The 24,412-nt window shown below is 54.0% G+C and overlaps 1 protein-coding gene across 2 annotated transcripts in view; it reads right to left on the reverse strand.

Annotated features, from left to right (window-relative positions):
* The window catches only part of LOC122365225 (gem-associated protein 2-like), a 94,510-nt gene that overhangs the window by 5,735 nt on the left and 64,363 nt on the right, over positions 1 to 24,412 (reverse strand). The gene's annotated exons all lie outside the window — the stretch shown is intronic.

A 24,412-nucleotide genomic window follows, 5' to 3' on the forward strand; every position in this document is an offset into this window, starting at 1 on the left:
GAGGCCCAAATAAAACGCTAGCAGGAGTTGGAATGGTCAGTGACTCGGTGTACGGGGATCGCGCTATGGTTGTGAACAGACCTTCCAGGCACACCTGTATCCACCTATGCCGGAAATAGCCTGGCTCCGCCTATGCCTGGGTGGGCATAACGCAGCAAAGTCGGATTGGGCACCTATTGGGCTTACACTGGGCTTGCCCGAGGATCCCAGGGTGGGACCACAGCTTAACTATGTTGTTAGCGACTTGACTCAACTCGGGCTGCACCTGGGCAAGCCCCAGCAGCCTGACGCCAGCGAACGTGGGCAAGCCCATCAGTGCAGAGTAAGTCGGGCAATGCCCATGTTAGCCCGGTCTGGTCGCTGGAACTTGGGTTCGGGTTGGGTTTGCCCGATTGGGACCATATCCGTTCCATCGTCGTTTTTGGTCGGCGTATAAAGTGTGTCATACGCCGGGCAGAACCCGGGTTTGAGCTTGGGCGAGCCCAACCAAATATCGTGGGCATGCCCAAGGTTTGCCCGGTCGGGCCGCACTCAGAATTATTGGCTGGGTAGTTATTTATCAAAGGGGACGTACGGGCACGACAAAGGCGGACAGATTCATGGTGTATTTGAGTAAATGTGTGGGATATTAGTACATATATGTGTGTGTGTGTACGCCTGATGCAATAAGATGTGTGTAGGTACGCCAGAAATTGGATATATGTATGTAGCAATAGGCACCCAACTACTAGTGTGCCGGCAACGGCAACAGTGCAGGAGCATTACCAGTGGACAATGTCTATGTAGTGTGTGTGTAATGAGTATGCATGGGAATATGTAATGTGTATGTATGTATGTATGTATGTATGTATGTATGTGTGTGTATATATAGGTGGACGGTATTGGAAAGATGTTTATACGTGTCTGAGTGTGCTGGCAGAGCGGCGGTGACTCGCGGCACAGGGGCGCCCAACAGTCAGGTCTGGCGCCTGCCACAGCGTGCGACGGTACCAGACGTTGGAGGACGCACCATTGAGATCGTGCCTTCGCGGTCTGATGATCGGCTAGCCGTGGAACCCCTGCGGTGTGGCGGTAGCGGCGCGGCGCCCAACGAAATTCGGTGGTGACACACTCGGTGGCTGGCGGATCCTCTTGTTTGTTTATTCTTCAATCGGCGCGCCATCTGAGCTGGTAGGCGCCAGAACCGGTGGGCAACGCCATCCTGGGGCCCGCTTCGATCGCGGCGAGCGCTCAGCTGCTGCGAAGTGCCGGCGCTGGCGCTGTTATATCAACCGGCGCGCGGCCTGCACCGGTGGGCGGCGCGGCTGGCATCACGGCGGAAGCAGCACAGGCAAGGCAATCGCGGAGGCGAGGCAGGGATCAGCAAAGCCAAGCTACGATCCGGGAGGCACGACGGTCATGTCAACGGCAAGAACCGCTCCAAATGCCCAGCGGTGAAGCAGAGGTTCCAATTCAACCAAGCCTCAGCAGCCGCGCTGGAGCTGCAACAGCAAAGCCCAAGGAACCACCGTGACAGCTGCCAAACCGGGCGCGACTGGCGTCACGGCGGAAGCAGCACAGACAAGGCGATCACGGAGGCGAGGCAGGGATCAGCAAAGCCAGGCAACGATCCGGAAGGCACGACGGCCACGTCAACGGCAAGACCCGCTCCAAATGCACAGCGGCGAAGCAGAGGTTCCAATTCAACCGAGTCACAGCAGCCGCGCTGGAGCTACAACAGCACAGCCCAAGGAACCGCCGTGACAGCTGCAAACCGAAGGACAAGCCGCCCCGAACCTCTACCTGCCTTACCCCGGGTTCATCCCGCAGACGCGGAGGCATGTGCAGCGCCGCGGAGGCCCACACGAAGCCGCGGAGGCCCACACGAAGCCGCGGAGGCAAGTGCGAAGCCGCGGAGGCAAGTGCGAAGCCGCGGAGGCACGTGTGCAGCCCCAGAGACTGCAACGCCGCGGAGGCACACACGAAGCTGCGGAGGCATGTGCAGCGCCGCGGAGGCCCACACGAGGCCGCGGAGGCGTGTGCAACGCCGTGGGGGCAAGTTCGGGCGCACGCAAAGCCGCGGAGGCATGTGCAACGCCGCGGAGGCACACACGAAGCCCGAAGCCGCGGAGGCGCACGCAAAGCCGCGGAGGCACGTGTGCAGCCCCAGAGACGCACGCTAAGCCGCGGAGGCATGTGCAACGCCGCGGAGGCACACACGACGCTGCGGAGGCGAGTGCGAAGCCGCGGAGGCGCACGCAAAGCCGCGGAGGCATGTGCAACGACGCGGAGGCATGTACAGCGCCGCGGAGGCACACACGAAACCGCGGAGGCATGTGCGTAGCCGTGGAGGCGAACGCACAGTCGCGGAGGCACGTGTGCAGCCGCAGAGACGCACACTAAGCCACGGAGGCGTACAAACAGACGCAGAGGCACGCACCGCGCGAAGGCGCGCCATATCGCCGCCAAAGAAGAGAAGAGAAGAGAAGAGAAGATAAGAGAAGAGAAGAGAGGGAAAGAGTAGAAAAGTAGCAGTCACCGCGGACACGCTCACGTATGCCGCGGAAGCGCGAGCGGCACAGCGGAGGAGCGCAACGCCGCGAAGGCGCGCACAGCCGCGGAAATGTGCGAGACAAATGGACTTAATGCCCCTCTCCCGGAAAGTAAGGGAATTTTCCCCCTGCCGGAGAGGGGGGTAATATGTAGGGGAGCGGGAGAGCGGCCGTACTAGTTTAGGGGTTATGGTTGAGTTAGTGTCCGCTTTTAGTTTACCTTAGTTCTTGGTTTTGTTAAAATTGTACGCGTGGGGTATTTAGGCAGGGGTCTGAACGGAGGCAAGCGTGGCGGGAACCGCACGGGCACATCGGCCGCCATCTTTGGCCTCGAGGCGGCTGATGTGGGCGTGGCCTACTCGGGCGAGGGACGAGACGAAAGCAGGGGAGAGGAGATCGGGGCTCTTGGTGTCTGGCTGCCGTCCGGTACGGACATCGAGCCCCCGACTGATCTCTGCTGCTGGATCACCTGGCTCGAGGAAGGTTCCTGTCACGCAGGGATTGATGCAGGGCTCAAAGCACATCCCTTAGTTAGGGTAGGAGCACCGGGGTGGAGGTTCGTAGGTAGATTCGTGCGTCGGTAACCGTTAGGGTAGTGATAGGGTGTAGAAACTTGCGATAATGGAAATAAGCGGTCGTCTCGGATCCAATTCAATGCGCAGTCCTTTACGATGTTCGGTTTTACAATAAATGGGATTTGAATTGACCAGATGCATTTGGAGACGGGTTGAGTCGGAGGAGAACGGAGGTTGAGCGGAGTCTGTTTCATTCGGTACTGTAGTTTAGTCATCACGGCTCAGGAGCTTAGCTCCAAACCCACGAGGGCACGCTTCCAATCGCGTGTGCCCCAAAATAGCGGAGTTATTCACCTGAACTAAGATGCTTAGTTTAGTCAATTAGTGTAGATGACAGTGGCCCGGGTGGCAGTCGGGGTAAAGGCTGGTGACGTGCCGGCCTACCACCTGTCATGTAGAGTAAAGTAGACATACGGAGGGGAGGCGACGATGGGCCCACAGGACCGGCCTATAGCCCCCCTCACAGTAGTGCAAGTGGTATTTCAATGAAGGACCACCTTTAGCGACAAAAGAAGAAAGCAGGGACACATTTTGATACATCATGGACATGGACCAATGAGCCATTATCAGACAAGTCCCGAAAATCCACATAATGAAGATCGAAGAAAGATCAGAGCAATCGATTGAAAAAAAAACGAGCTTTTATCGCCCAAGTGGCACATCATTCACAGCTAAATCGGCTGGATCGAGGCTGCGATCGCCCTTCACCGGGTTGTGTGTCTCAAGATGAAGTAATGGTGCAGCAATGGGAGAGAAAAATGCCAAACGCCAAAACACGATGGCAGAAAACACACAGATGCACGAAAGTCATAGGTATGCAGTTTTCGGCGCTGGGCCATACGGACGGCAGTTACTCTCAGTCCCCACGTGGTGGTGGTCATAGCGGGCGCCAATAACCTCGCCTCACCCAGCCGCCGGGTCCCTCCGTGGCTGCGAGACGTCACAGAACTGACGCTAGACCTCCTGGCGGCCGGCGTCGGGCTGGTCTGGATCCTGCCCATTCCGCCGCGGATCAGTTTCCGGGCCAACGGCGTGTAGGCGTGGCTTTTCCAGCGCCGGTGATGGGTGGCCAACCGGCTGCTGCGCCGTTTATTTCGCCATCCTCCGGTCCAGCTCATCAAATTCGTGCCTCCAGTCGACCTTCTCGGGGCGGATGGGGTCCATCCATCGGCGACCGGCTGGCGGGCCCTCGACTGTGTCCTCCGGGAAACCCTCGCCGCCTCCTCCATCGGCTAGGCGTTCTGGGACGGGCTCGCTTCCACCATGCATCACCACCCCGTGCATAGTTACCGTGAATACACGTTCCCGCTAACATTTGTTTGTTTTTCTTTATTTCATGCGTACCGGTGGTCTGATGCCGCGACCCGGGCCAGCCCCCGATCGGCAACGCCGGCGGCCGGGCGGCGCCAGGCCGCAGCCCGGCGCTCTGCGGCGACCACTGGTGCTGCCGCCACCCGGGCCACCAGCCGCCGCACGACCGCCAGCACGCCGGACACACCATCGCTATATATAATGAAAACTGTGTATTTGTGTTTATTTTTGCCGGATCTTGTCCCCCAGAGAATCCCCTGCTGCTCATGATGGCGAAGGTACTAAAGAAACTGGAAAGCATTGAGGCAATGGCTTGTAGGGTGATGCACATGTGTACAGTCTGTCTTAAAAGTACCGCGCAAAGTGACTGTGGATCCATCAAGCCTGACCGATGAAGGACTGCCAAATTTGAGTCACCGAAGCAATGGACATCCTCGTCCATTCCCCAGCTCCATTGGTTCGGTGACTTTCAAATTATAGCAGGCCCTTCCTCGGTCAGGCTTGATGGATCCACCGTCACTTTGCGCGGTACTTTTAAGACAGACTGTACTCTTGTGTTCTGCCATCCTTGTACTCTGATACTGTCCTTACACTCTTTCTCTCCCACACTGAGGCCAGCATCATTCGTTGGCAATAGTAATAGCTACACAAGTGAACAAAAGAAGGTCTTCAAAAGAAAGAAGGATCATAGCCCTCCAGAACACAGCCTCCAACGAGGCGATAAGCGAACGCCTTAAAGGAAAAGTGCCACCTTCTTGAAATATGAAGATATCGTTGGTTTTTATTTTGACATTATTATTTTCCATTTTCTTTTCAAAACCGGTGCCAGAAGTGCATAATTCGCTAAAAAGTATTTCAAACTATTTAACATATTGGTACTATGTTTATACTCTCTACCGCAGCTACTGTATGATGTCATAGCAATGACGTCACACTCAAGCCAATCAGCCTTGAGGAGGATAGACTCGTCGGACTGTAGCGGTTGTAAACAACTTGTTATCTGTCGGAGGTAAGGGTGAAAGATGCATATAATGGCCATGGAACGCTATTTTAGGATTATTGGTGAATAGCAAGAATATAGTTTTGGTGGTTTGAAATTGTTTGTCCTCAGTGATTGGCTTGATTCTCATTTTGCGGCATAAGCGGCTGTTTGGTTACATTGCATTTTTTATGATTGTGTAATTATTATGATTATGTTCCTCCAAAGTAGGCATCACATATCAATCTCAAAGGCAGATCATCTTCTTTTCATGCCTATAATTTTCTTCAAGAATATTAATAAAAAATATTCCATTTACCCCTGCCTATCATATATCCCATGGAGCTGCCGGTGGAAGTAGGCATGCAATGTGACCTAGCATTGGCGATGTGGTTAATTAGCTTTAAAGTACTATGGAATGCTAAAGGTCATCATTTAGAATGGTTTTCAAAACATTCCACTAGGAAATATTCATTGAAACCTGAAAATTACTTACACAATGTAAATGTATAGCCACGTCTCAAGAGCATTCAGCCGTCTTCTCAGTAAATATATAATGAAACATAATCTTACCTGACCTAGCCTTACCTACAACCTACAACGTACGGCATTGGTAAAGCTGGCATCACTGTCAGCGTATATTAGTTTGGTAGGTTGTGGGTAGGTAGGTTGTAGGTCAGTAGGTAAGGTTAGGTTAGGTTAGATTGTTTTTAAGATTCCTTTTATCTACACATTTACCGGTTAGCGCTGACGGTGACACCAGCTTTACCCACTGGCGGATCCAGGGGGGGGGGGCCACCGGGGCCATGGCCCCCCCCCAAAAGCCTGAAAGGGGGGGCCAACATATCTTTTGGCCCCCCCCAAAACGCTTGAAGAAAAATTAATGTGAGATGGTTGCGTAGTAGATACCTACTAGAATCAGCAGCGTGATTCAATAGCGTAGAGAAAGTCAGGGGTGCGGGAACTACTTTCAGACTGGGGGGGGGGGGGGCACACCATAATAGAGATCAACCTAGGGTCCCCCCAAATCTAGTTTCTCACCGGTTTTAGGCCACTTATTTTTCATCTCTTGGCTTTTTCAACAAAAAAAGAAAACATTTGCAAAAAGGGCGGTATTCCGTCTGAAAGTTGTGGTGGCACCGCCCCCCACTGGTGGATTCAGGGAGGGGGCCACCGGGGCCATGGCCCCCCAAAAGCCTGAAAGGGGGGCCAACATATCTTTTGGCCCCCCTCCCAAAACGCTTGATGAAAAATTAATGTGAGAAGGTTGCGTAGTAGATACCTAAAAGTTAGAATCACCGGCGTGATTCAATAGCGTAGAGAAACTCAGGGGTGCGGGAACTACTTTCAGACTGGGGGGGGGGGGGGGCACACCATAACAGAGATCAACCTAGGGTCCCCCCAAATCTAGTTTTCTCACCGGTTTTGGGCCACTTATTTTTCATCCCTTGGCTTTTTTCAACAAAAAAAGAAAACATTTGCAAAAAATGGGGTATTCCGTCTGAAAGTTGTGGGGGCACCACCCCCACGGCCCCATAGTTGGGGGGTGGGCAAGCTGTCCCCACTGCCCCGGTTCCCGCGCCTATGGAGAAACTACCTGGTTTACTAGCTTCCTTCATAAAGTGTCGTCATGTCTTGTCGTCACCCGAGAAGGTCTTATTGCATACATATCGATTGAACTGTCAAGTTAACAAACTTGCTCTGGCAGCCTGACCTGACATGACCCGGCAATTTTTCATTCACGGAATATGCGCAATAATTTTTTTAGGAACACTCACTGAGTTGGCGTTGAAAAGCTTGTTTTGTTTGGTAATTGTACAAGAAGCATATCAGGGACCTTTTTGTCCCTTCCCGTGAAACGGTAAAAGACTTATTTCGGTCAGAGCTCAGGCCAATCTCTAAGGGGTCAGTCGGGTCACTTATTTCTTAAAAGGGTCCTTACGGCATCCAAGGACCAATTCCGGCTTTTGAGTGCACCACATCAGCATTTGATGCTGCGACAGATGGTGAAATATGAATATATGTTACAGGCCGTATGAAAATTGTCCGTTTGCAAACGGCCTGGCCCAGTCAGGGCATATGAAACAGCCTGAAAACACCGGCCGTTTGCAAACCATGACCTGAAATATCAGACCGTTTGAAAACGGCCTAGTTAGTTTCGGCCTAGCGGATCCAGGGGGGCCACGGGGTCATGCCCCCAAGCCTGAAAGGGGGCAACATGTATTTTGGCCCCCAAAAACACTTAAGAAATATGAATGTGAGAAAGTAGCGTAATAGGTAGAAACTACCGTATCATTAAAAATATGTGAGCTTGAGTGTTGGTCTCGTCTTCACCCAAGAAGTTCTTATTGCATACTTTACCTCTCGATCGACGCGTGAAGTTATCGTGTAAGTTATCATGAATCCGATCGCGACGAAACTTTAGCACCCTCATGTTGACAAAGTCTGAAAATTTCATGACCCTGACCCAAGTGACCTTTGACCTGTGGCCTATTTCTCGAGACTATCCGTGCGTTCGGAGAGCATGGAATATTCACCGTCCCCTGGAATATTCCCCGTGCCGCGTTCGGAGGCGTATCTCTCTGAACGGCCAATCTCCGGGAATGTTCCGCGCGCATGGAGTATTCCACGGATTCCACGTGGAATGTGCCTCTCCGAACGCACCATATGTTTGGCCATGTTTGAGGCCATGTTTGGCCGGAATCGCGATTACGCGTATGTCGGCTCACATTATCCGCTCGTTTACAGTCTTTTCGTGGTTTAAAACGCTCAAACATGTGAAATGATGTTGGTCCCAACCATTGTGGTAGGTGTCAATGTCACCTTAGGGTCAAGTCAGGTCATTGACCTTTGATGACCTCGGTGCACTTTTCCGAGTTTAACATGTTTCTAGGATAGTTTCGTTAAGCTGATTTTGAATTTAGCATTTAGCAACCATTTGAACATTTACGAAGTAGTTTTGATGCCTTCGTACCATGTTACGTAGCTGCCAGTGGTAGTCGGACACCTGCTACACGGACGCCCATAAGTACTGGTTGACCTGGTTGACCTGACCTGGCCTGCCCCGACATGGCCTAAAGGCATGAAGACATCATCTATGATCCAAACTAACATGAAATTCGTGATCAGCACAAAAAAATCTATTACAGCCTTACTTTAGGAGGTTCTGACCTGACAGGCCCTGATTTTCCCGTCTTTTGGGTCTGTGACCTGACCTGGGCGGTGTTTCACGGCACGCTGCCAGCTTGGCACTTTTGGTTTCCATGGAGACATCAACTAGCCTATACCTACAACACTACCGAAGGTTGACCTTAGCTCGCGGAATGCGCTGGCAGCGGCTGGCAGCGCGACCGTGAAACACCGCCCTGGAAGGTCAACCAATGACCAAGGACCTTAAAATCGGGTATCATCGGCTTCCTCTCGTCACTCACAGGCAACACACTCGTTTTTTTCCGCGAGCTCTAGCTTGATCAGGGGCCGAACGGCAGAGAGGTTCAACCGACACCTCCCAGCCCGCGAAGGCTGCGCCAAGCACCGACCCGGAGCGGTGGTCGACAATTGAAGTGTTTTCAAAGTAATATTAAGGCACGGGTTGAGTGGGCTACCATTTCTCTCTCTCTATTTTTTTTTTTAAATTTAAAAAAATTATCGTTTCAGGGCTGTGACGAAAAATAAGTGGCCTAAATCCGATGAGAAAACAGGATTTGGGGGTACCCTAGGTTTGGCTCCTTGCACGAGTTGGCCCCCCCCAAAACGCAAGTCTGGATCCGCCAGTGGCTTTACCGATACCCAACCTACCACCTACAACCTAAAACCTACATTCAATGGTGGCGGGTGGTGATAATTGTTATACCTATATGATAATACTGGAGATAAATACTATACAGATTAGCTGGTATCCATGACACACTTTCTTAAGAAGAAGGTCTTCTATTAAATCATGTCTATATTATAGGAATCAAATGATTTTTGTTGTAGTCACATTCCCTACTCTGACCATCATGTCTGATTATTTCCAGTTACCACTGACAATGCCCAAAACAAGAACAACAAAGGCCCAAAGGTGGCTGTTTGGTAGTGCGCAAAGCTGCTGGTAAATGACATCAAAGAATAGGATGTGCTTTGTTATTTCCAGGCATGTAGCCAGGATTTTGCTCAGGGGGGGGGGGGGGGGGGCTCACAGGTTGTGGCCGGTGGCTGTGATGTCACGGGTTTGTGGCACCCGCCTGTCGTCAATTTAGTGGCGGCTACCTGTCCGCCTTGGGCAGCATTCTGTTGCGCATGACGCGCAATTTTTGTATAAGCGACGCCATTTCTGAAAGTGGCTGCTCGCCAGGTGGCGCCGATTCAAGACAGAACGGGCAGAGGTGAAGCGACCCCGTGGAAGGGCATGGCGAAGGGTTGAGGGTAGGCTGGAATGCCGGTCGTTGAAATGATGCCATCTGTTCCGTCCCACACTGTAGACGTCAAACACATAAGTAGCATGAGTTCGTGGCGCCGCTATAATGACTTACGACGCCCACTAGACGGCAGAAAAGTCATCGGCCAGGTCGACGAAGCAGAGCGACTGGTCGTCTTCGACTTCTCCGCTGACCGCATGATGGTCTCTTGGAGCTCGCGGCTCTCGTCCTCGCGGGTCCGCGCCGGCTCTGAGTCGGAATTGGCGGCGTCTAGCACCATCGGCTCGGCCGGGGGACGCGGCGGCGGCTCAGCAGCAGTGGCCGCTGACGGGGGACGCGCCGGTACCGGCGCCGCTGCTCTGACCGACACCTGAGAGCCTGCGGTGGCGGACAGCGGCGGCAGGCGTAGGGGACGACCTACGGGCGGCGGTGACGGCCCCGAGAGCACCTCAGACTCCTCCGAAGTTGGAGAACGTACACCGGGAAGGCTTTGTGCACTTCCATTCGGGAAGCCGTCTGACGTCCGTGATGTACTGTCGGCCTCGAAAGTACCGCGCATCGGTGCGATGGATCCACGAAGCCTGAATGAGAAAGGGCTGCTAAATTTGAGTCACCGAAGCAATTGACCTGGAGAACGGATGAGGACCTCAACTGGTTCAATGACTCAAATTTAGCAGCCCTTCCTCGATCGGGCTTGATGGATCCACCGTACCGATGCGCGGTACTTTCAAGGACTGACTGTACCCGTTTAGCGAAAGGAACTTAGGAATGCCCACATGAGCGCGGCTCTTCATCGAGTCCTCCAGGAAGTGGTGTTGCCGTTGTTGTTGTTATTGTTATACAACGCTTCTCAGCTTGAGGATCAACTTCCTGGGCGGCTGGCTTATCTTGGTGGTGACGCGACACTCGTCGTGGCTGCAGTGCCGCTCAGCCGCAGTGCGTCTTGCAGCGTTGACACCTCGGTGCCCTGACGGCGTCACATATCAACATATACCAACACACTACGGGTGTACGTGTGCGGCTGCGTCGAAGCTTCTGTAGGCATGTAGCCGGCATGTGTGTCGGCGGCCAAGTGTGTAGCTTGAAGCCAGCCGCTGTAAGAATACACGAACATTCGTTTCATCTTTTTTTCAAAAAAAAAAAAAACTAGTACTACTAAGCCATGGTGTAAGAATACCTATTACTTCCTTGCGACTTTCGAAAGTCTCTTTGTAACAAAACCTCCATTTGGGTATAAAACCTTATGCACACACAGAAATATTGAGCGATGTCAAGTTCAATATACTCGTAAATAGTTCAAATAGCTTCAAAGTTCTGCTTCACGTAGTAAAATATCTTTAGTTTAAGTATTTACGTGATAAACAAGCAAGGTATCCGTCGCACAACGCCATAATAAGTAAAGGCATCAATAATAAGTTTGTTTTTATACGACGTTTATTGGTTAACTAACAAACATCGGCAGTTTTATTACACCACACAAGCATCTTTACGCAAAACAGGATAATGTAACAGCATAACAGATGTTCAAATACCTAACTGATATGTTTTCATGCAAAGCAAGTGTATCCATAAGCGAATGAGTGTTGTGTCACACTGGTAATTGCGGTACACATCCAGAGCACCGTTCGTTTACGTCAACCCGTGTAAATTTAGCGAAATTTTGAGCTAAATGCTGACGGCGGCGGCGCCATTTTCGCAATCTGTCAGTTGTGCGCCGGGGACCGCGGGGGCCGGCGGGGGAGTGTTGTGGCTGCAGTGCGCAGAGTGAGTTCGCCCATTCTTGTGACATCAGTGAGATAAAACAGTGTTGTGGTGTTTATCTAGTTGGATAATAAGCTGAGTAATGAGTGAATAAGTGAATAATAAGTGAAATACTGCATTGTGGTCATCGTCTGATAACTGCAATCAAGACCGAGTCGGAAATCTGGAGCGGAGCGACATTGGAGGAGCTGCTGGAAATTATCCAGCTTTGTCGGAGTGCTAAGGTGGGCTTGTAATTTTTCAACTGAACTGCTGTCGTGTTATGAAAATAATGGATGCACTTTCATGCTTTTCTAGGGTTAATTAGGTATAGGTATGCTATTTTGCCAGATAGGCAACAGAGAGCCGATGGCTAATTAAATGAACGATAATTTTGGCACAGTGAAGTAGTGCGTACAGATGACATATTTGTTATTAATTACGGGCAGTTGACGGGAGACGGGCGGTGGCTGCGGCCTGTAGCGGCGCCCATGCGTTGTGAAATATCAGCTTATATACATCATAAGGTATATACGCTAATCTAACTTTTATTTCCGTCAGATGTCATGTCGATTCTTAACAATAAACGACAAACAAACAAACGTGTTTGCGGTATGGGGTAGGCATTGAGCATCACAATGTTTCGTTGCATTTAGCTAAGGCTCGCGGCTGCGCGACAACGTCCCGCCGTGTGTCGCTTGCGTTACAAATTTTGCGGGCCTAACATTAGCTTTACCAGAAAAAAATCGTTATAATAACCGTCATATTTGTGTAAATTTACCGCCATGAATTTGTGTACGATTACCACGCGAGTGTTCCTTTTGGTACTTTTTACCAAAAACACATATTTGTGCGTAAATGTAACGCGAGATCCGCGGTAAAGTTACACTGAAAGCGGTTCTCCTACACAATAGTGAAGCACTCCGAAGCTAGCAAAACACACATATAAATGTTCTTTTACGCAGAAAACAAAGTAATTTTACACCCAAAATATGTTCCTTTTGGTACTTTCAATTACACCGTTTTTCCGCTCATTATTTCTGTGTGTGTGCTGTCCCCGGAAAAGTGGTGCAGATTTAGCACTCTGTGCAGAGGGTGGCGTACATTTACATACGATAGGGTTTTCCTACCCATGAATTGGGTCTCGCGATGGGTTCTGCTACCCTGAATTATGGGGTAGAGGAACCTGAAGGTGTGTAAAAAGAACCAAATTGGTGTACGCATACCGAGGATAGCCGGGTATTTGTACCCCATAAAATGAGGTACCCTGTTAGCGAGCAAATACGTTTCTGTAGATATATGTGTAGGAAGACGGCCGGTGCTCGGAGCGCGGCGGTCGGCCCGCCGCGCCGCGCCGCGCGCACATGTGTCAATTGTGTCATCTGGCCCCTGTCCTGATTCTCATGCCCATGTGTTGTGCTACCACGAGGGCTGAGACGGGACGGGGGCCCGACAGTCTTCAACGGGACTCCGCCGGTGCGACACGGCCCGGAGTCATACGACGTGGCCGACGCGGCTTGAGTACGAACAGTCTCGAACGCGACTCCGCCGGCGCGACACGGCCGGTGTTACGACGTGCCCGACGCGGCCTTACGCACTCAGAAAAAAATTTACCCCTCTATGGGTAGTTTTACACTTGAGAAGTACCGGTACACCAATTTCTCAGGTATTAAAACCCCAACAGAAGTAATGGTACACCATTTATTTGGGGTTACTGAACACCATATGGTTCTTTTTACATACATTACAGTAAATGTACCTCGGATGTTCACAGTACCCTGCAAATTCGGGGTACTATTACCCAGAAGAGGGGTACATCTACCTAACAAATCAGAATCGGTTGTGTAGGGCTACTCTACCAGCATGTTTTTTAACCACTTGTCATTGAAAAAGAGGTACCTGTAACATGCATCAACTCGTTGGGTATAGAAATATCTAAAATGCGTTTTTCTGACTCCTTATTTTTAGGTACATTTACCTTTTAGTGAGTACTTTTACCTGATGCTGCCAGAAACTCAGGGAGCAGCCATCCAAGTCGCGCATGCGCAGAAGGCTGTTGCTCTCCACCAATCATCGTTCCGCGTTTTGCTGTTTTGGCTCGCACGCTTTCAGTTTGAATCGCGATTGCCGGCGTGATGGGTGTGTGTTGGTGTATGACGTTGGGAGCCGAACAGCGAGTGATATTCGTGTTTCACGCGTTTTATTTTGTGAGTGATAGCACTTTCCATATATTTCCGCTGAGTTGTGGTGCTTTTGCAGCTTTAATTCATTACAAAGCCTTGACAATAGACGTTGGCGAGTACTAGCGTGCCGACCGCCGGGCCACGTGTCGATAAACCACCGTCTGCTGGAAGCGCTAAGAGAAGACAGAAAGTCGAAGAATTTCCCAACTACGCGCCTGAGGTAAGTGGCGGAGGTGGCCCCGGGCTGCTACGGGTGTGTAGTGGAGGGGCACACGGTGGTCGAAGTGGCGCGGAGGGAGACGGCGCTCATTTTGTTCATTGCCTGCCACAGTGTGTTTAATGTCCGGTTCGGGAGGGGAGCGAAGGGTATGGGGGTGTACCTTCAAAGGGAGTTGGGGGTGGACGACGGGCAGAAACTGACATCGAGGGCGGTGCGCTACACGAGGAGTGTTGCGCAGTGATGTGGCGGGATTCGATGGCGTAGCGCGCCACGCACCGTCCACGCACCGTGCGCCGCGCCCGCCACGCGCCGTGCGCGCCACGCACCTTGGGCCGTGCCCGCCACGCACCTTGGGCCGTGCCCGCCACGCACCTTGGGCCGTGCCCGCCACGCACCGTGGGCCGTGCGCGCCACGCACCGTGCGCCGCGCGCCGTGTTTGTGACCCAGATGACCCATGTGTCATGTCGTACACACAGAGCTTATTAAAGCCGATGTGCTTGTGACCCAGATGACCCATGTGTCATGTCGTGTGTTCCATGCCCATGGACGCATAATATACTGCGGTGTGCTTATTTCAGCAGATTGTTCCGGTGAACTGCGTAGCGGAATGTAGCAGAACCGACGCGTGGTGTACAAGTACCTGATGACACTGGATACGAGCACCTGGTTACGAAACCCTCAGAACCGTGGTACCCGCAAAAATGGTACAGATTTGGCACTCTGCAGAGCGATTGGCGTACATTTACACCACATTGGGTTATCCGACCCATATTTATGCGCTCATAATAGGTTACACTACCCCAAAATACGAGGTAAATGAACCTGGGGCATGGTACAAAAACCAGAAAGTAGTGTATTACTACCCGTAATAATTGCGTAGCGTTACCTCAAATAGCGGTGTACCCTGAAAAGCGTCTTCGAATGAACGGAAAATCAAGAGTAGGAAAAAGATGAAATGGAATTCGGGTACCTTGATTATGGTGGTAGCAAGACACGACTGGGATGGGATTATCTGCATTTTTAAGGTAAACATACCCGAAATAGTAGTGCAGAATCGGTACTCTGTAGTACCCTATTTTTTGGGGTGATTTTTTCTCTGTGTGCGTGAACGACGTGCCGAGAACGACGAATTGCGCTGCACCTGTGACCGCCGTATTTCACCCTTTTTAACCGCTTGCTAAGTAATCGAGAATAGACTTTTACATATATGAACAATAACTTTATGGTCCTCCGGGTGACGAAAGAGAACGAGTACGAGAACGAGTGAACGATCACGAGCACGCACGAACATTTCCGTATCGAACGGGTGAACTGAACGATTCTCACGAACATTCCCTGTAGAAAGAATGATAGCTGTACATGAAAAAAGAAGGGTAGGGGAACCCATATCGGTGTTTCTGTAGTACAAGAACTACGCTGGGTACCGATACACCACTGGAGTAGGAATACCGGTAGTTCCTATGTAAACGTACCCCGAAAAAGATTCTCGGCTCCGCCGCCGCCGAGGAAAGACGTGAAAAGTGTGTGCTCGTGACATGCCGGACTCGGTAGGCGACTACCGGCGGTCACCATGACGTCGAACGGCGGCCAGGGCCAGCCGCCTGCGACGCGGTCGCGGGCGGCCTCGGCACGGACGACGGAGTCTGAGGAGCTTAAGCTGGACTCCATCGTGGAAGCGGTGGTTGCCCGACTGGTGCAGTCCGGCCTGACGGTGACTCCGGGGGCGTCGGCGGCGTCGGAGGCGGCTGCGGAGCTGGTAAGGCCCGCGGTCATGAAGGTCGAGTGCGACGAGGAGCAGGAGGAGGCCAGGGGCCTGCTCATCATTGGAGACGCGGCCGGCCCGCCCCCGGAGCACCGGTCCTGGTACTGGGGGCGGGTGCGCCTTTTTCTCATCGTGGCGCATCACGGCTGGGCGGCGGCGGTGCGTGATTCACGTGGCACGGAGATGGAGAGGCTCGGCATCCGTCTGAGCCCCGCCGCCGCCCTGCCGCCCCCCCCCCTCTTGGCGCGCCCGATCGCCCGTCCGGACTGCGCGCGCCGTCAGGGGGGGGGGGGCAGCGTCGACGGCCGCACCGCGGCGCAAGAATTAGGGCGGTGCTGCGGGCGGCGTTCGGGGCGACGGTTCCGGTGCCCCTTTCCGGCCCCTCGCCGCCTGCGACGTCTCCGGAGCCGATCTCGGCCGGGGACGGCGCCTCGGCAGCCCAGCCCTGCCGGGGCAGAGCACTGCTGATGGCGATCCCGAAGACATCTGTCGGCGACGGAGGACGGCGGCGCGCCGGGGTCGCTGTGTCCGGCGCCGGCGCCGACCGGCGACGCGGCTCTGCCGGTGGCCGGCGACGGGCGGTGGGAGGCGGTGCCGGAGAATCTGCTGCCCGTTGGCGGCTCGCCTCTAGGTCTCGTCGGCTCGCGTCGGCTGGTGGTGGGCGGTGACGCGCGGGTTCGGCCTCCGATGCGAGTGAGAGATAACCCTGACGTTTTTTTTTCGGCGCACCCTCGCGTGCGGAGTGTTCTCAGCCGGGGCCTGAAGATACGCGTGCCGGTGACGGTGCCGGCTGTGTGGCGGCCGACGCAGGTGTCGCCATTAATGACTCAGGCAGTGGCGGACTTTGTGGAGGCTGGTATTCTGGCGCCGGGGCGGCCGAGGGCCTGCTATCGACTTTTCGCGGTTCCAAAGACGCCGGGTATGGCCCGCGTCGTTTACGACCTGTCCGTGCTGACGCCGTACATGCCGCGCCGTTCCTGTAAGCTGCCGTGTGTCGAGGGGGCCCTTCAGGCGGCCGCTGAGGGCTACCGTTTTGCTATAAAACTCGATTTGAGGGACAGCTATTGCCACATTCCGTTGTCCCCGGCGGCGTCCGCTTATTTTGGTGTTCTATACAAGTCAAAAACATATGTTATTCGCAAGTTGCCGATGGGATTAAGTATAGCCGCTAACGAGATGCAGTGGTTCACGTGTGCTACAGTTAAAGTCGTACAGGAGCGATTTCCCAGTGTCTGGTGACTTTCCCAGTGTCTGGCGATTTCCCAGTGTTTCCAAGTGTCTGGTGTATTTGGACGACTTTTTATTCATGTCTCGCTCTGCCTCACATTTGTCCTTTGTTTGTTGATTGGGGCTTTAGGGCGCGCCGACTGCTAAGGTCATTTTGCGCCCATAACGTCGTACTAATAAAACAAGTGTGCCACAAGAAAGAACCTTCTAGATACTAAGACTAGAAAGTAAGACTCGATATAAAATAGCAAGGTAAGATAAAACAGCGCAAAGGTGTCGTCCTAGACAACTGACTAGATGAAAGGACTAGATAGGGCTAGTTGGATTGGGGTCAGGTCGAGTATATCACTTGGAAGTTGATCGAACGGATAAAAGAAAAGATGTTGCCGGATAAAACCCAGGGTGACTCGTCACCCAGTAAGCGGCGGATAGTGGTACCCGGAGCGATGCGCCCGAGGTAGCGTGTCCGGTTCGGTTCAGCGAGAGGACAAGATAAAAGCACGTGAGAGACAGTGAGAGGCACGGTACACCTGCGACAGGTGGGCTGCTCTTCTCCGCGGAGGAGATGACCATGCGTGGCATACGTATGGCCGATGCGCAGCCTACATAAGACGACTTCGTTATGTCTGTTACTTTGCATGGATGACGACCAAGGCTCGAGAGTTGGCTTGATATCTCTCAGCTTACTGCTCGCGCGCGAGTCCCACTCTGCCTGCCACTGCGAGAGCATGGAAGATCGTACGACGGGATAGTAATCCCGGGCAGGCAGAGGAAATCGCCGAGTGTAGGGCGCTGCGGCAGCGCGTCTCGCGGCGGCGTCAGCAAGCTCGTTGCCTTGGATTCCAACATGACTGGGAATCCAGCAAAACCGGATAGTTTTTCCGGACTGTTCCACCGAAGTTAGCCGAGTTAAAATGTCCTGAATGATCGGGTCGTCAGGATTAAACCGTCGTAAAGCCAACAGACTGCTTAGTGAGTCTGATAAAATCAAATAGAAAAAACCGTCGGACACCTCAATAAAACACAGAGCCTTTTCGATGGCGACTAGCTCTGAGGAAAACACCGAGGCGCTGGGTGGAAGGGAAAACGAGCGGGTGTCCCGACCAGCGACAAAAGAGCAACCCGCTCCCTCGGATGTTTTTGAGCCGTCTGTGTAGACTGAAATAAAACCATCATACGAGGCTATATGCTCCAAGGCTCTGGTTTGTGCTTCATAGGACAGCAGGCTATCCTTTTTTACTTCGGAAAGCGAGAGGTCTACCTGCGGCGGGGCGTTTCTCCAGGGTGGAGAAGGCGTTCCCCAGATACGCCGAACGCCGCGCAAGGCTATATTCGATGTAGAGAATAAACCTCTCATGCGTGCTCCGAATGGATGACTCGTCCCATTACCAGATGAAGCAATGTGACGCGAAAAGACGTACGGGTACGTCGGATGCGTCGGGAATTGACGTAGTTTAAGAGCATAACGCATCCCCAGCGTCTGACGGCGGAGAGAAAGTGGCGGCTCGTGCGCCTCAGCAAGAATGCTGCTCCTGGGCGAGGTGCGGAATGCTCCGGTGGCTATTCGGAGTGCTGCATGATGGACTGTATCCAGGACCTTCTTGCTGGATTCACTCGCTGAATCATAGACAAAGGAAGCGTAATCCAGCTTCGATCGTATAATCGATCGATAGAGAAGAAGAAGGGTCCTGCGGTCCGCACCATAAGATGTGCGGGCGACACATTTTAAAACGTTCAGGGATTTAAAACATCGTTCCCGAAGCGTTCTAAAATGTTCTCTATACGTCAAACGACTGTCAAAAAAGATTCCAAGAAACTTCGCCACCGGCCGAGTAGGAATCACCTGTCCATGGAGCTTGATTCCCAAGGCTGCGAGGTGCGTGCGTAATCGTAGTCGTAATCGTAATCGTAATACACGAAACAAAAGTACGACCATGTATCGGACCTGCTGGATAACTTGGGCTGGCTCAGCGCTGAGCAGCTTGCTCAGTATCACTCTCTGTGCCTGCTGCACAAGGTGCGGCGATCAGGCGAGCCAGAAACCCTGGCTGCCCAGCTGGTGCAGGTATCGCAGACGCGGCAGCGATCCACCAGACAGGACCGCAATCTGTCAGTCCCACGATCGCGGTCAGCGATGGGGCAGCGCCGGTTCTGCTGCCGGGCGCCCCTCGCCTACAACCAGCTCCCGTCAGAACTGACGCGTCTACCGGCCCACCTATTTGGTCGGCACCTCCAATCCCACCTACGGGGAGGCGAGGTGACTTAGACAGCGGCCATGAGTCTGTATGAGTGCATGTGTATGTTTGTTTGTGTGTACGGGCTTTGAGCGTATTTATCACGTTATTTTATGTTATGTCTCCCATGCAGAGTTTTAGCCCTGTACGAGCGGCCGTAATAGCCACGAGTGTATCGTGGATGGCTTCAATACACGTCTATGTCTATGTCTATGTCTATGGCTAAGTCGTCACAGCGGCGGCGGCAAAAGTGCATAGCGACGGTCTTCGTTGTTGAAAAACGAAGGCCGTTGTCGTCGCTCCACCTCTCCAGACGGGTTACAGCGAGCTGCAGCTGTCTGGCAACGTGACGGGCGGTCGTAGCTGAAAACCAGATCGCGAAATCATCGACAAATAGTGATTTGCCGATAGATGGTGCGAGATTGTCGCCAATGTCATTGATCGCCACAGCAAACAGCGCCACACTGAGCACTCCGCCCTGAGGAACTCCGTTCTCCTGAATAAAACTGCTCGAAAGACGGCTGCCAACACGGACTTTGAACCGACGACCCGATAAAAAGTTCTTGATAAAGAGACCCATTCGGCCACGTATGCCGTACTTATGTACTTTGGAAAGTATTCTGTGTCGTAACACTGTATCATAGGCCGCCTCAATATCAAAGAACAGTGCTCCAAGGTGCTTCTTTTCAGTAAAACAGGTGCGTATCTCGGTGTCAAGGGCTAAGATGTGGTCCACAGGGCTGCGGTGTTTTCTAAAACCGCACTGGGCGTTTGTAAAAACACCGTGATGTTCCAGAAACCAGCTAAGACGCACATTGACCATCTTCTCCATCAGCTTTGATAGCGATGATGTGAGAGAGATGGGCCGATAATGGAGAGGGTCATGTCCCGACTTGCCAGCCTTCAAGATAGGAATGATAATGGCTTCCCGCCAGGTCTCAGGGAAGGTGTCAGTCTCCCAAAGCGAATTGAAGGTTGCTAGCAGTGCCTCGAGGGCAACTGCGGGGAGATGACGGAGCATGTCGTTGTGGACAGCATCCGGACCTTCTGAGACGCTGCGCAACGAGCTGATGGCAGACGTAAGCTCAACCATGGTGAAAGGCTCATTGTACACGAAATTTTCAGCTGTGCTGAAGTCCACGGCGGCTGGTGCAGGTCGTGAGGACTCTCCTCGGCAGCGCTGATAGAGTGCACGGCCTATCGTCTCTGCGACGTCTGAAGGGTGAGATATATCCGTGTTGTTCACTCTTAAAACCGGAAGCGGAACAGAGCTGAACCGGCCTTCAATGCGCTTCATGCGTGCCCATATCTGGGTCGTAAGAGTAAAACGGTTTAAGGAACTTACGTAAGTGCGCCATGAAACAGCCTTTGCCTCTTTTAAAACGCGTCGGGCAAAAGCCCGCGCTTTCTTAAAAGCGATGAGGTTCTCAGTGGTGCCACTCCGGTCAAACTTTCTAAAAGCGCGTTTCCTGGCACGAATCGCGTCTCCGCATTCCTTGGTCCACCACGGAACAGGAGGACGACGAGGCTGGCTCGATGTCTTGGGTATGCACCCGTTTGCGGAATCAATGAGTAGGGACGTAAACTCCTCTGTGGATATCGCAGAGGTGTCGGCTCTGGATAGAACAGAGGCCTCTACGGCGGTCTGGAAATCGCCCCAGTCGGCCTTCCGAAGATTCCACCTGGGTGGACGGCTGCCTACTACTGGGGACTCCTGGTGCTCCAGCCACACCGGGAAATGGTCGCTCCCGAGTGGGTCGTCATGGACGAACCAGTTAAAAAGCTGAGCTAGCTGCGGACTGGCTAAGCTCAGGTCCAGAGCCGATGTTTGACCGGAGGGTGTTGTAAAATGGGTGCGCTGTCCTGTATTTAAAATACAGAGCGCCTCATCGCGGATAAAAGATTCTAAAAGTCGACCACGAGTGCCAGTCGTGTCGCAACCCCACGCCAGGCTATGGGCGTTAAAATCGCCGACTAGCAGGACCGGAGGTGGAAGTTCATCGACAAGTCGATGTAGCTCAACCACCGGGAGCGCTCTACCTGGTGGTAGGTATAAAGAGCACACGGTCAGTTCCCGGTGGTTGAAATCAACTCTGGCGGCCACCGCCTGCAGGGGAGTCTGCAGCGGCACCTGGCGCGCAGGTACGCTATGGTGAACCGCCAGAAGCACACCTCCATGGGCAATGGTCGGGGTATCTAGGTCTCTTCTAAAAACAGAGTAGCCCTTGATGACAAAGGTGATATTTGGCGTTAGCTTGGTCTCCTGGAGACCTAAAACAAGGGGTGTGCGCCAACGGATAAGAGACTGTAGGTCCTGGTAGTTGGCCCGGAGGCCTCTACAGTTCCACTGTAGAATAAAAGGCGTGGTTAAAAAGGCGCAAAAAGGGCGCGTATAACATGAGGCAAAGGCGCACGCAGATACCTGACTGGCCACAAAAAAGGTAAAAAACACCGAGAGAAACGCACCTGGTAAAAAAGCGCAATAGCGCGAAAAAGATAAAAGGATAAAAGAGGAAATGACTAGAGTAAATGACTAGACTAAGTCCTCTTTTTCCGAAGAGGCGCTCCCCCCGTAGCGGATACGGGGGTGCCCCGAGCCCTCTCGGTGGAGTCTGCCTTCTGCGGAGGCAGATCGGGCGTGACTCAAGCCCTGCTGGGGCTTTTTCGCCCGAGGAGCGTCACCCTCCGAGGGCGACCAGCTCGGGGGCGTCTGCCGTTTGGCAAGGCGCCCCGGAGCCGCAGGGGGCTGAGGCTGCCCCGACGGGGATGTCGGGGCGGCGGCCTGTGTCCTTGACACAGGTGTGTCTGGCAGCGACGGCGGAGGCCGCCGCTGCTGCAAGAGCGAGGGAGGGGGCGGGGGACCCATGATGGGCCGAGTCCCCGCCTGAGGGGTATCCGGGGTGTCAGCGGCGACAGCCGCATTGGCACTCCCGGAGGCGGAGGCGGCAACAGAGGCCTCCTTAGCCTCGATGGCCTTTTGAACGAGGCGAGCCCTCCTCGCCTCTCGTGCCCTCCTCTCCTCCTCTCCCCGCCGCAGAGCCTCCTGCACCGCCGTGGGCGGTCGGGGGCGGGGCGGGGTGGATGGCGCCTTACCCTGCGCCGGGGGGCGCCGACCACCCTGTCGGCGCTGGACGACGGTCCAATCGTCTCCTTCACCGCTCGCAGCTGGAGCGGGACTGGGTGGACCCCACACTGACTCTTGAGCAGTCTGCTCTGTGTCACTCGGCGGCGCACCAGGCGCCGAAGAGTCCGCGGAGTCACCAGTGGCTACGACAGTGAGGCCAAATCTTTTGAGAAGCTGCACGAGCTGTGCCACGCTCATCTGGGAGGCATCGGTAGCGTTTGTCACTTTCACCTTCTGGGCATACGAGGTCTTCGGGTGATTTTGGTTATATACCTCCCGGGCCTCTTTGAATGACAGATTCCTGGTAGCCTTGATGGTGTTAATCTCCTTCTCCTTGACGTATGTAGGGCAGGACCTGTCATACGCGGAGTGCGGTTTCTGCCCCTCTCCGCAGTTGACGCATCGAGGGGTCTCCGAGTCGCACGTATCGTCAGTGTGGTCCTGAGAAGCGCACTTGGAGCATGTGGGTCTACCCCGGCAGTTGTCCTTCGTGTGGCCGAACCTCTGGCACCGATAGCAGCGCATGGGTGCCGGGACGTATGGGCGCACGCGGACCTTGATGTACCCCACACGGACCTCGTTCGGCATGTCGGTGGTGTCAAATGTCAGAATGATGTTATTTGTCGGGACCGTGCCTCTTCGCGTAAGGATGCGGCGGGCGGCTGTCACGCCGTACTCCGAGAGCCCGTCCGCTATGTCCTCGTCACTCACGTTCCTCAAGTCGAAGCAGTTTATAACTCCTCGAGAGGAGTTCTTGGAGCGGTGTGGCTCCACCGTCAGCGGCAAAGAAACGAGCTTCCGACCGGAGGCACGTCCTTCCGAGTACACGAATCGAGTGGCAGTTAAGGCATTCGTCGCCTCTTCACTCTTACGGAACTCCACCTCAAGTGCTCCGTCCCGCATGCGGTCGCAGCGGACGATGCTGCCAAACCGGTCACAACCGTCCTTTCGCTGGAAGGGCGACAAGGAGCTCAGCTCCCTGTCTGCGCTCCGGAAGATGAGGATTCTGGGATTTTTCAGTCTTGGAACGTGCAACGTTCGCCCGTCGGCCGAGGCCGGCGGGCGAGAATCGGCCGAAGCCGAGGGATTGGTGAGAGAGGGGGAGGAGGGGTTGGTCAAGGTATCCATGCGAGTCTGTTGGTCTCCGCCAGCTCGGCCGCCGACGCTCCGCAACGGCGCCGCTACAAGGCCTGGGACGGCCGAGCTGACTGTACGGGACTTGGCGGCACCTTCCGAGGGGGAGAGAGAGACTCACCACCCCCCACGGTCGGATACCGCCTCCTCCCTTGACGCCTCGCCGAGTCACCGCCAGGGGCAGCGACAGATCAGTCCCACCGACGGAGGACGAGCACAAGTGCCCGAACCCCGCCGGCGACACCTCTCCGACACCACCCCCGGCGGCATCACGACTGGGAATGGCTCCTCGAGTGCGGCGCCCCACTGAGTGTCCCGCCCTTACAGAACTCAGGGCCAAAGAGGCGTGTTGCCCAGCCACCGCGACTGGCTCCGCACGGTGGGGGGCTCAACCTCCAGGATCCCGTTGTCCTGGGGTACGGGTCGGCTCGCCTAGCCTAGTAAAACCGGCTGGTACCCGAGGGGACGCCACTCCCCTTACACTAGCCCAACTCGGCTGTGTTCCTGCGGGTGTAAAAAACAACGAAAAAAAAGGGGAAAGGAATCAGAAAGCTGTGATCGAACGAAACGCGGACATCCGGTGAAAAGCAAAGTAAAAGTAAACAAAGACCGCTCAAGAGAAACAAAACCACGGAAACCAAGAAAAGTCGGGCCGTACCATCTGTCCATCCAGTGATCAAAAGCAAATCGTAAGCAAGCATGGGTCAAGCTGGGGCCGAGGGGGCGCTACTCCCCTTGCTGGCCGAGGCCAGGGCCGCCGCGGGGCGAGGGCCCAAGGAGCCCAGTCCAACAGCGACCCACGCCACTGCCAACCCCCTGCGGGACCAATCCTGCAGACAATCCATCCAGTAAGCAAGGCAAGTCCAGGTCAAACGCGCGTCAAGCTGGGGCCGAGGGGGCGCTACTCCCCTTACTGGCCGAAGTCACAGCCGCCGCACAGCCGGAGCCAGATGACCCCGGCTAAGCAGCAGCTCTGACCACGGTCAGCCCC

This window comes from Amphibalanus amphitrite, unplaced genomic scaffold, assembly GCF_019059575.1.
Source record: "Amphibalanus amphitrite isolate SeventyFive unplaced genomic scaffold, NRLGWU_Aamphi_draft 000723F_arrow, whole genome shotgun sequence".
NCBI lineage: Eukaryota > Metazoa > Arthropoda > Thecostraca > Balanomorpha > Balanidae > Amphibalanus > Amphibalanus amphitrite.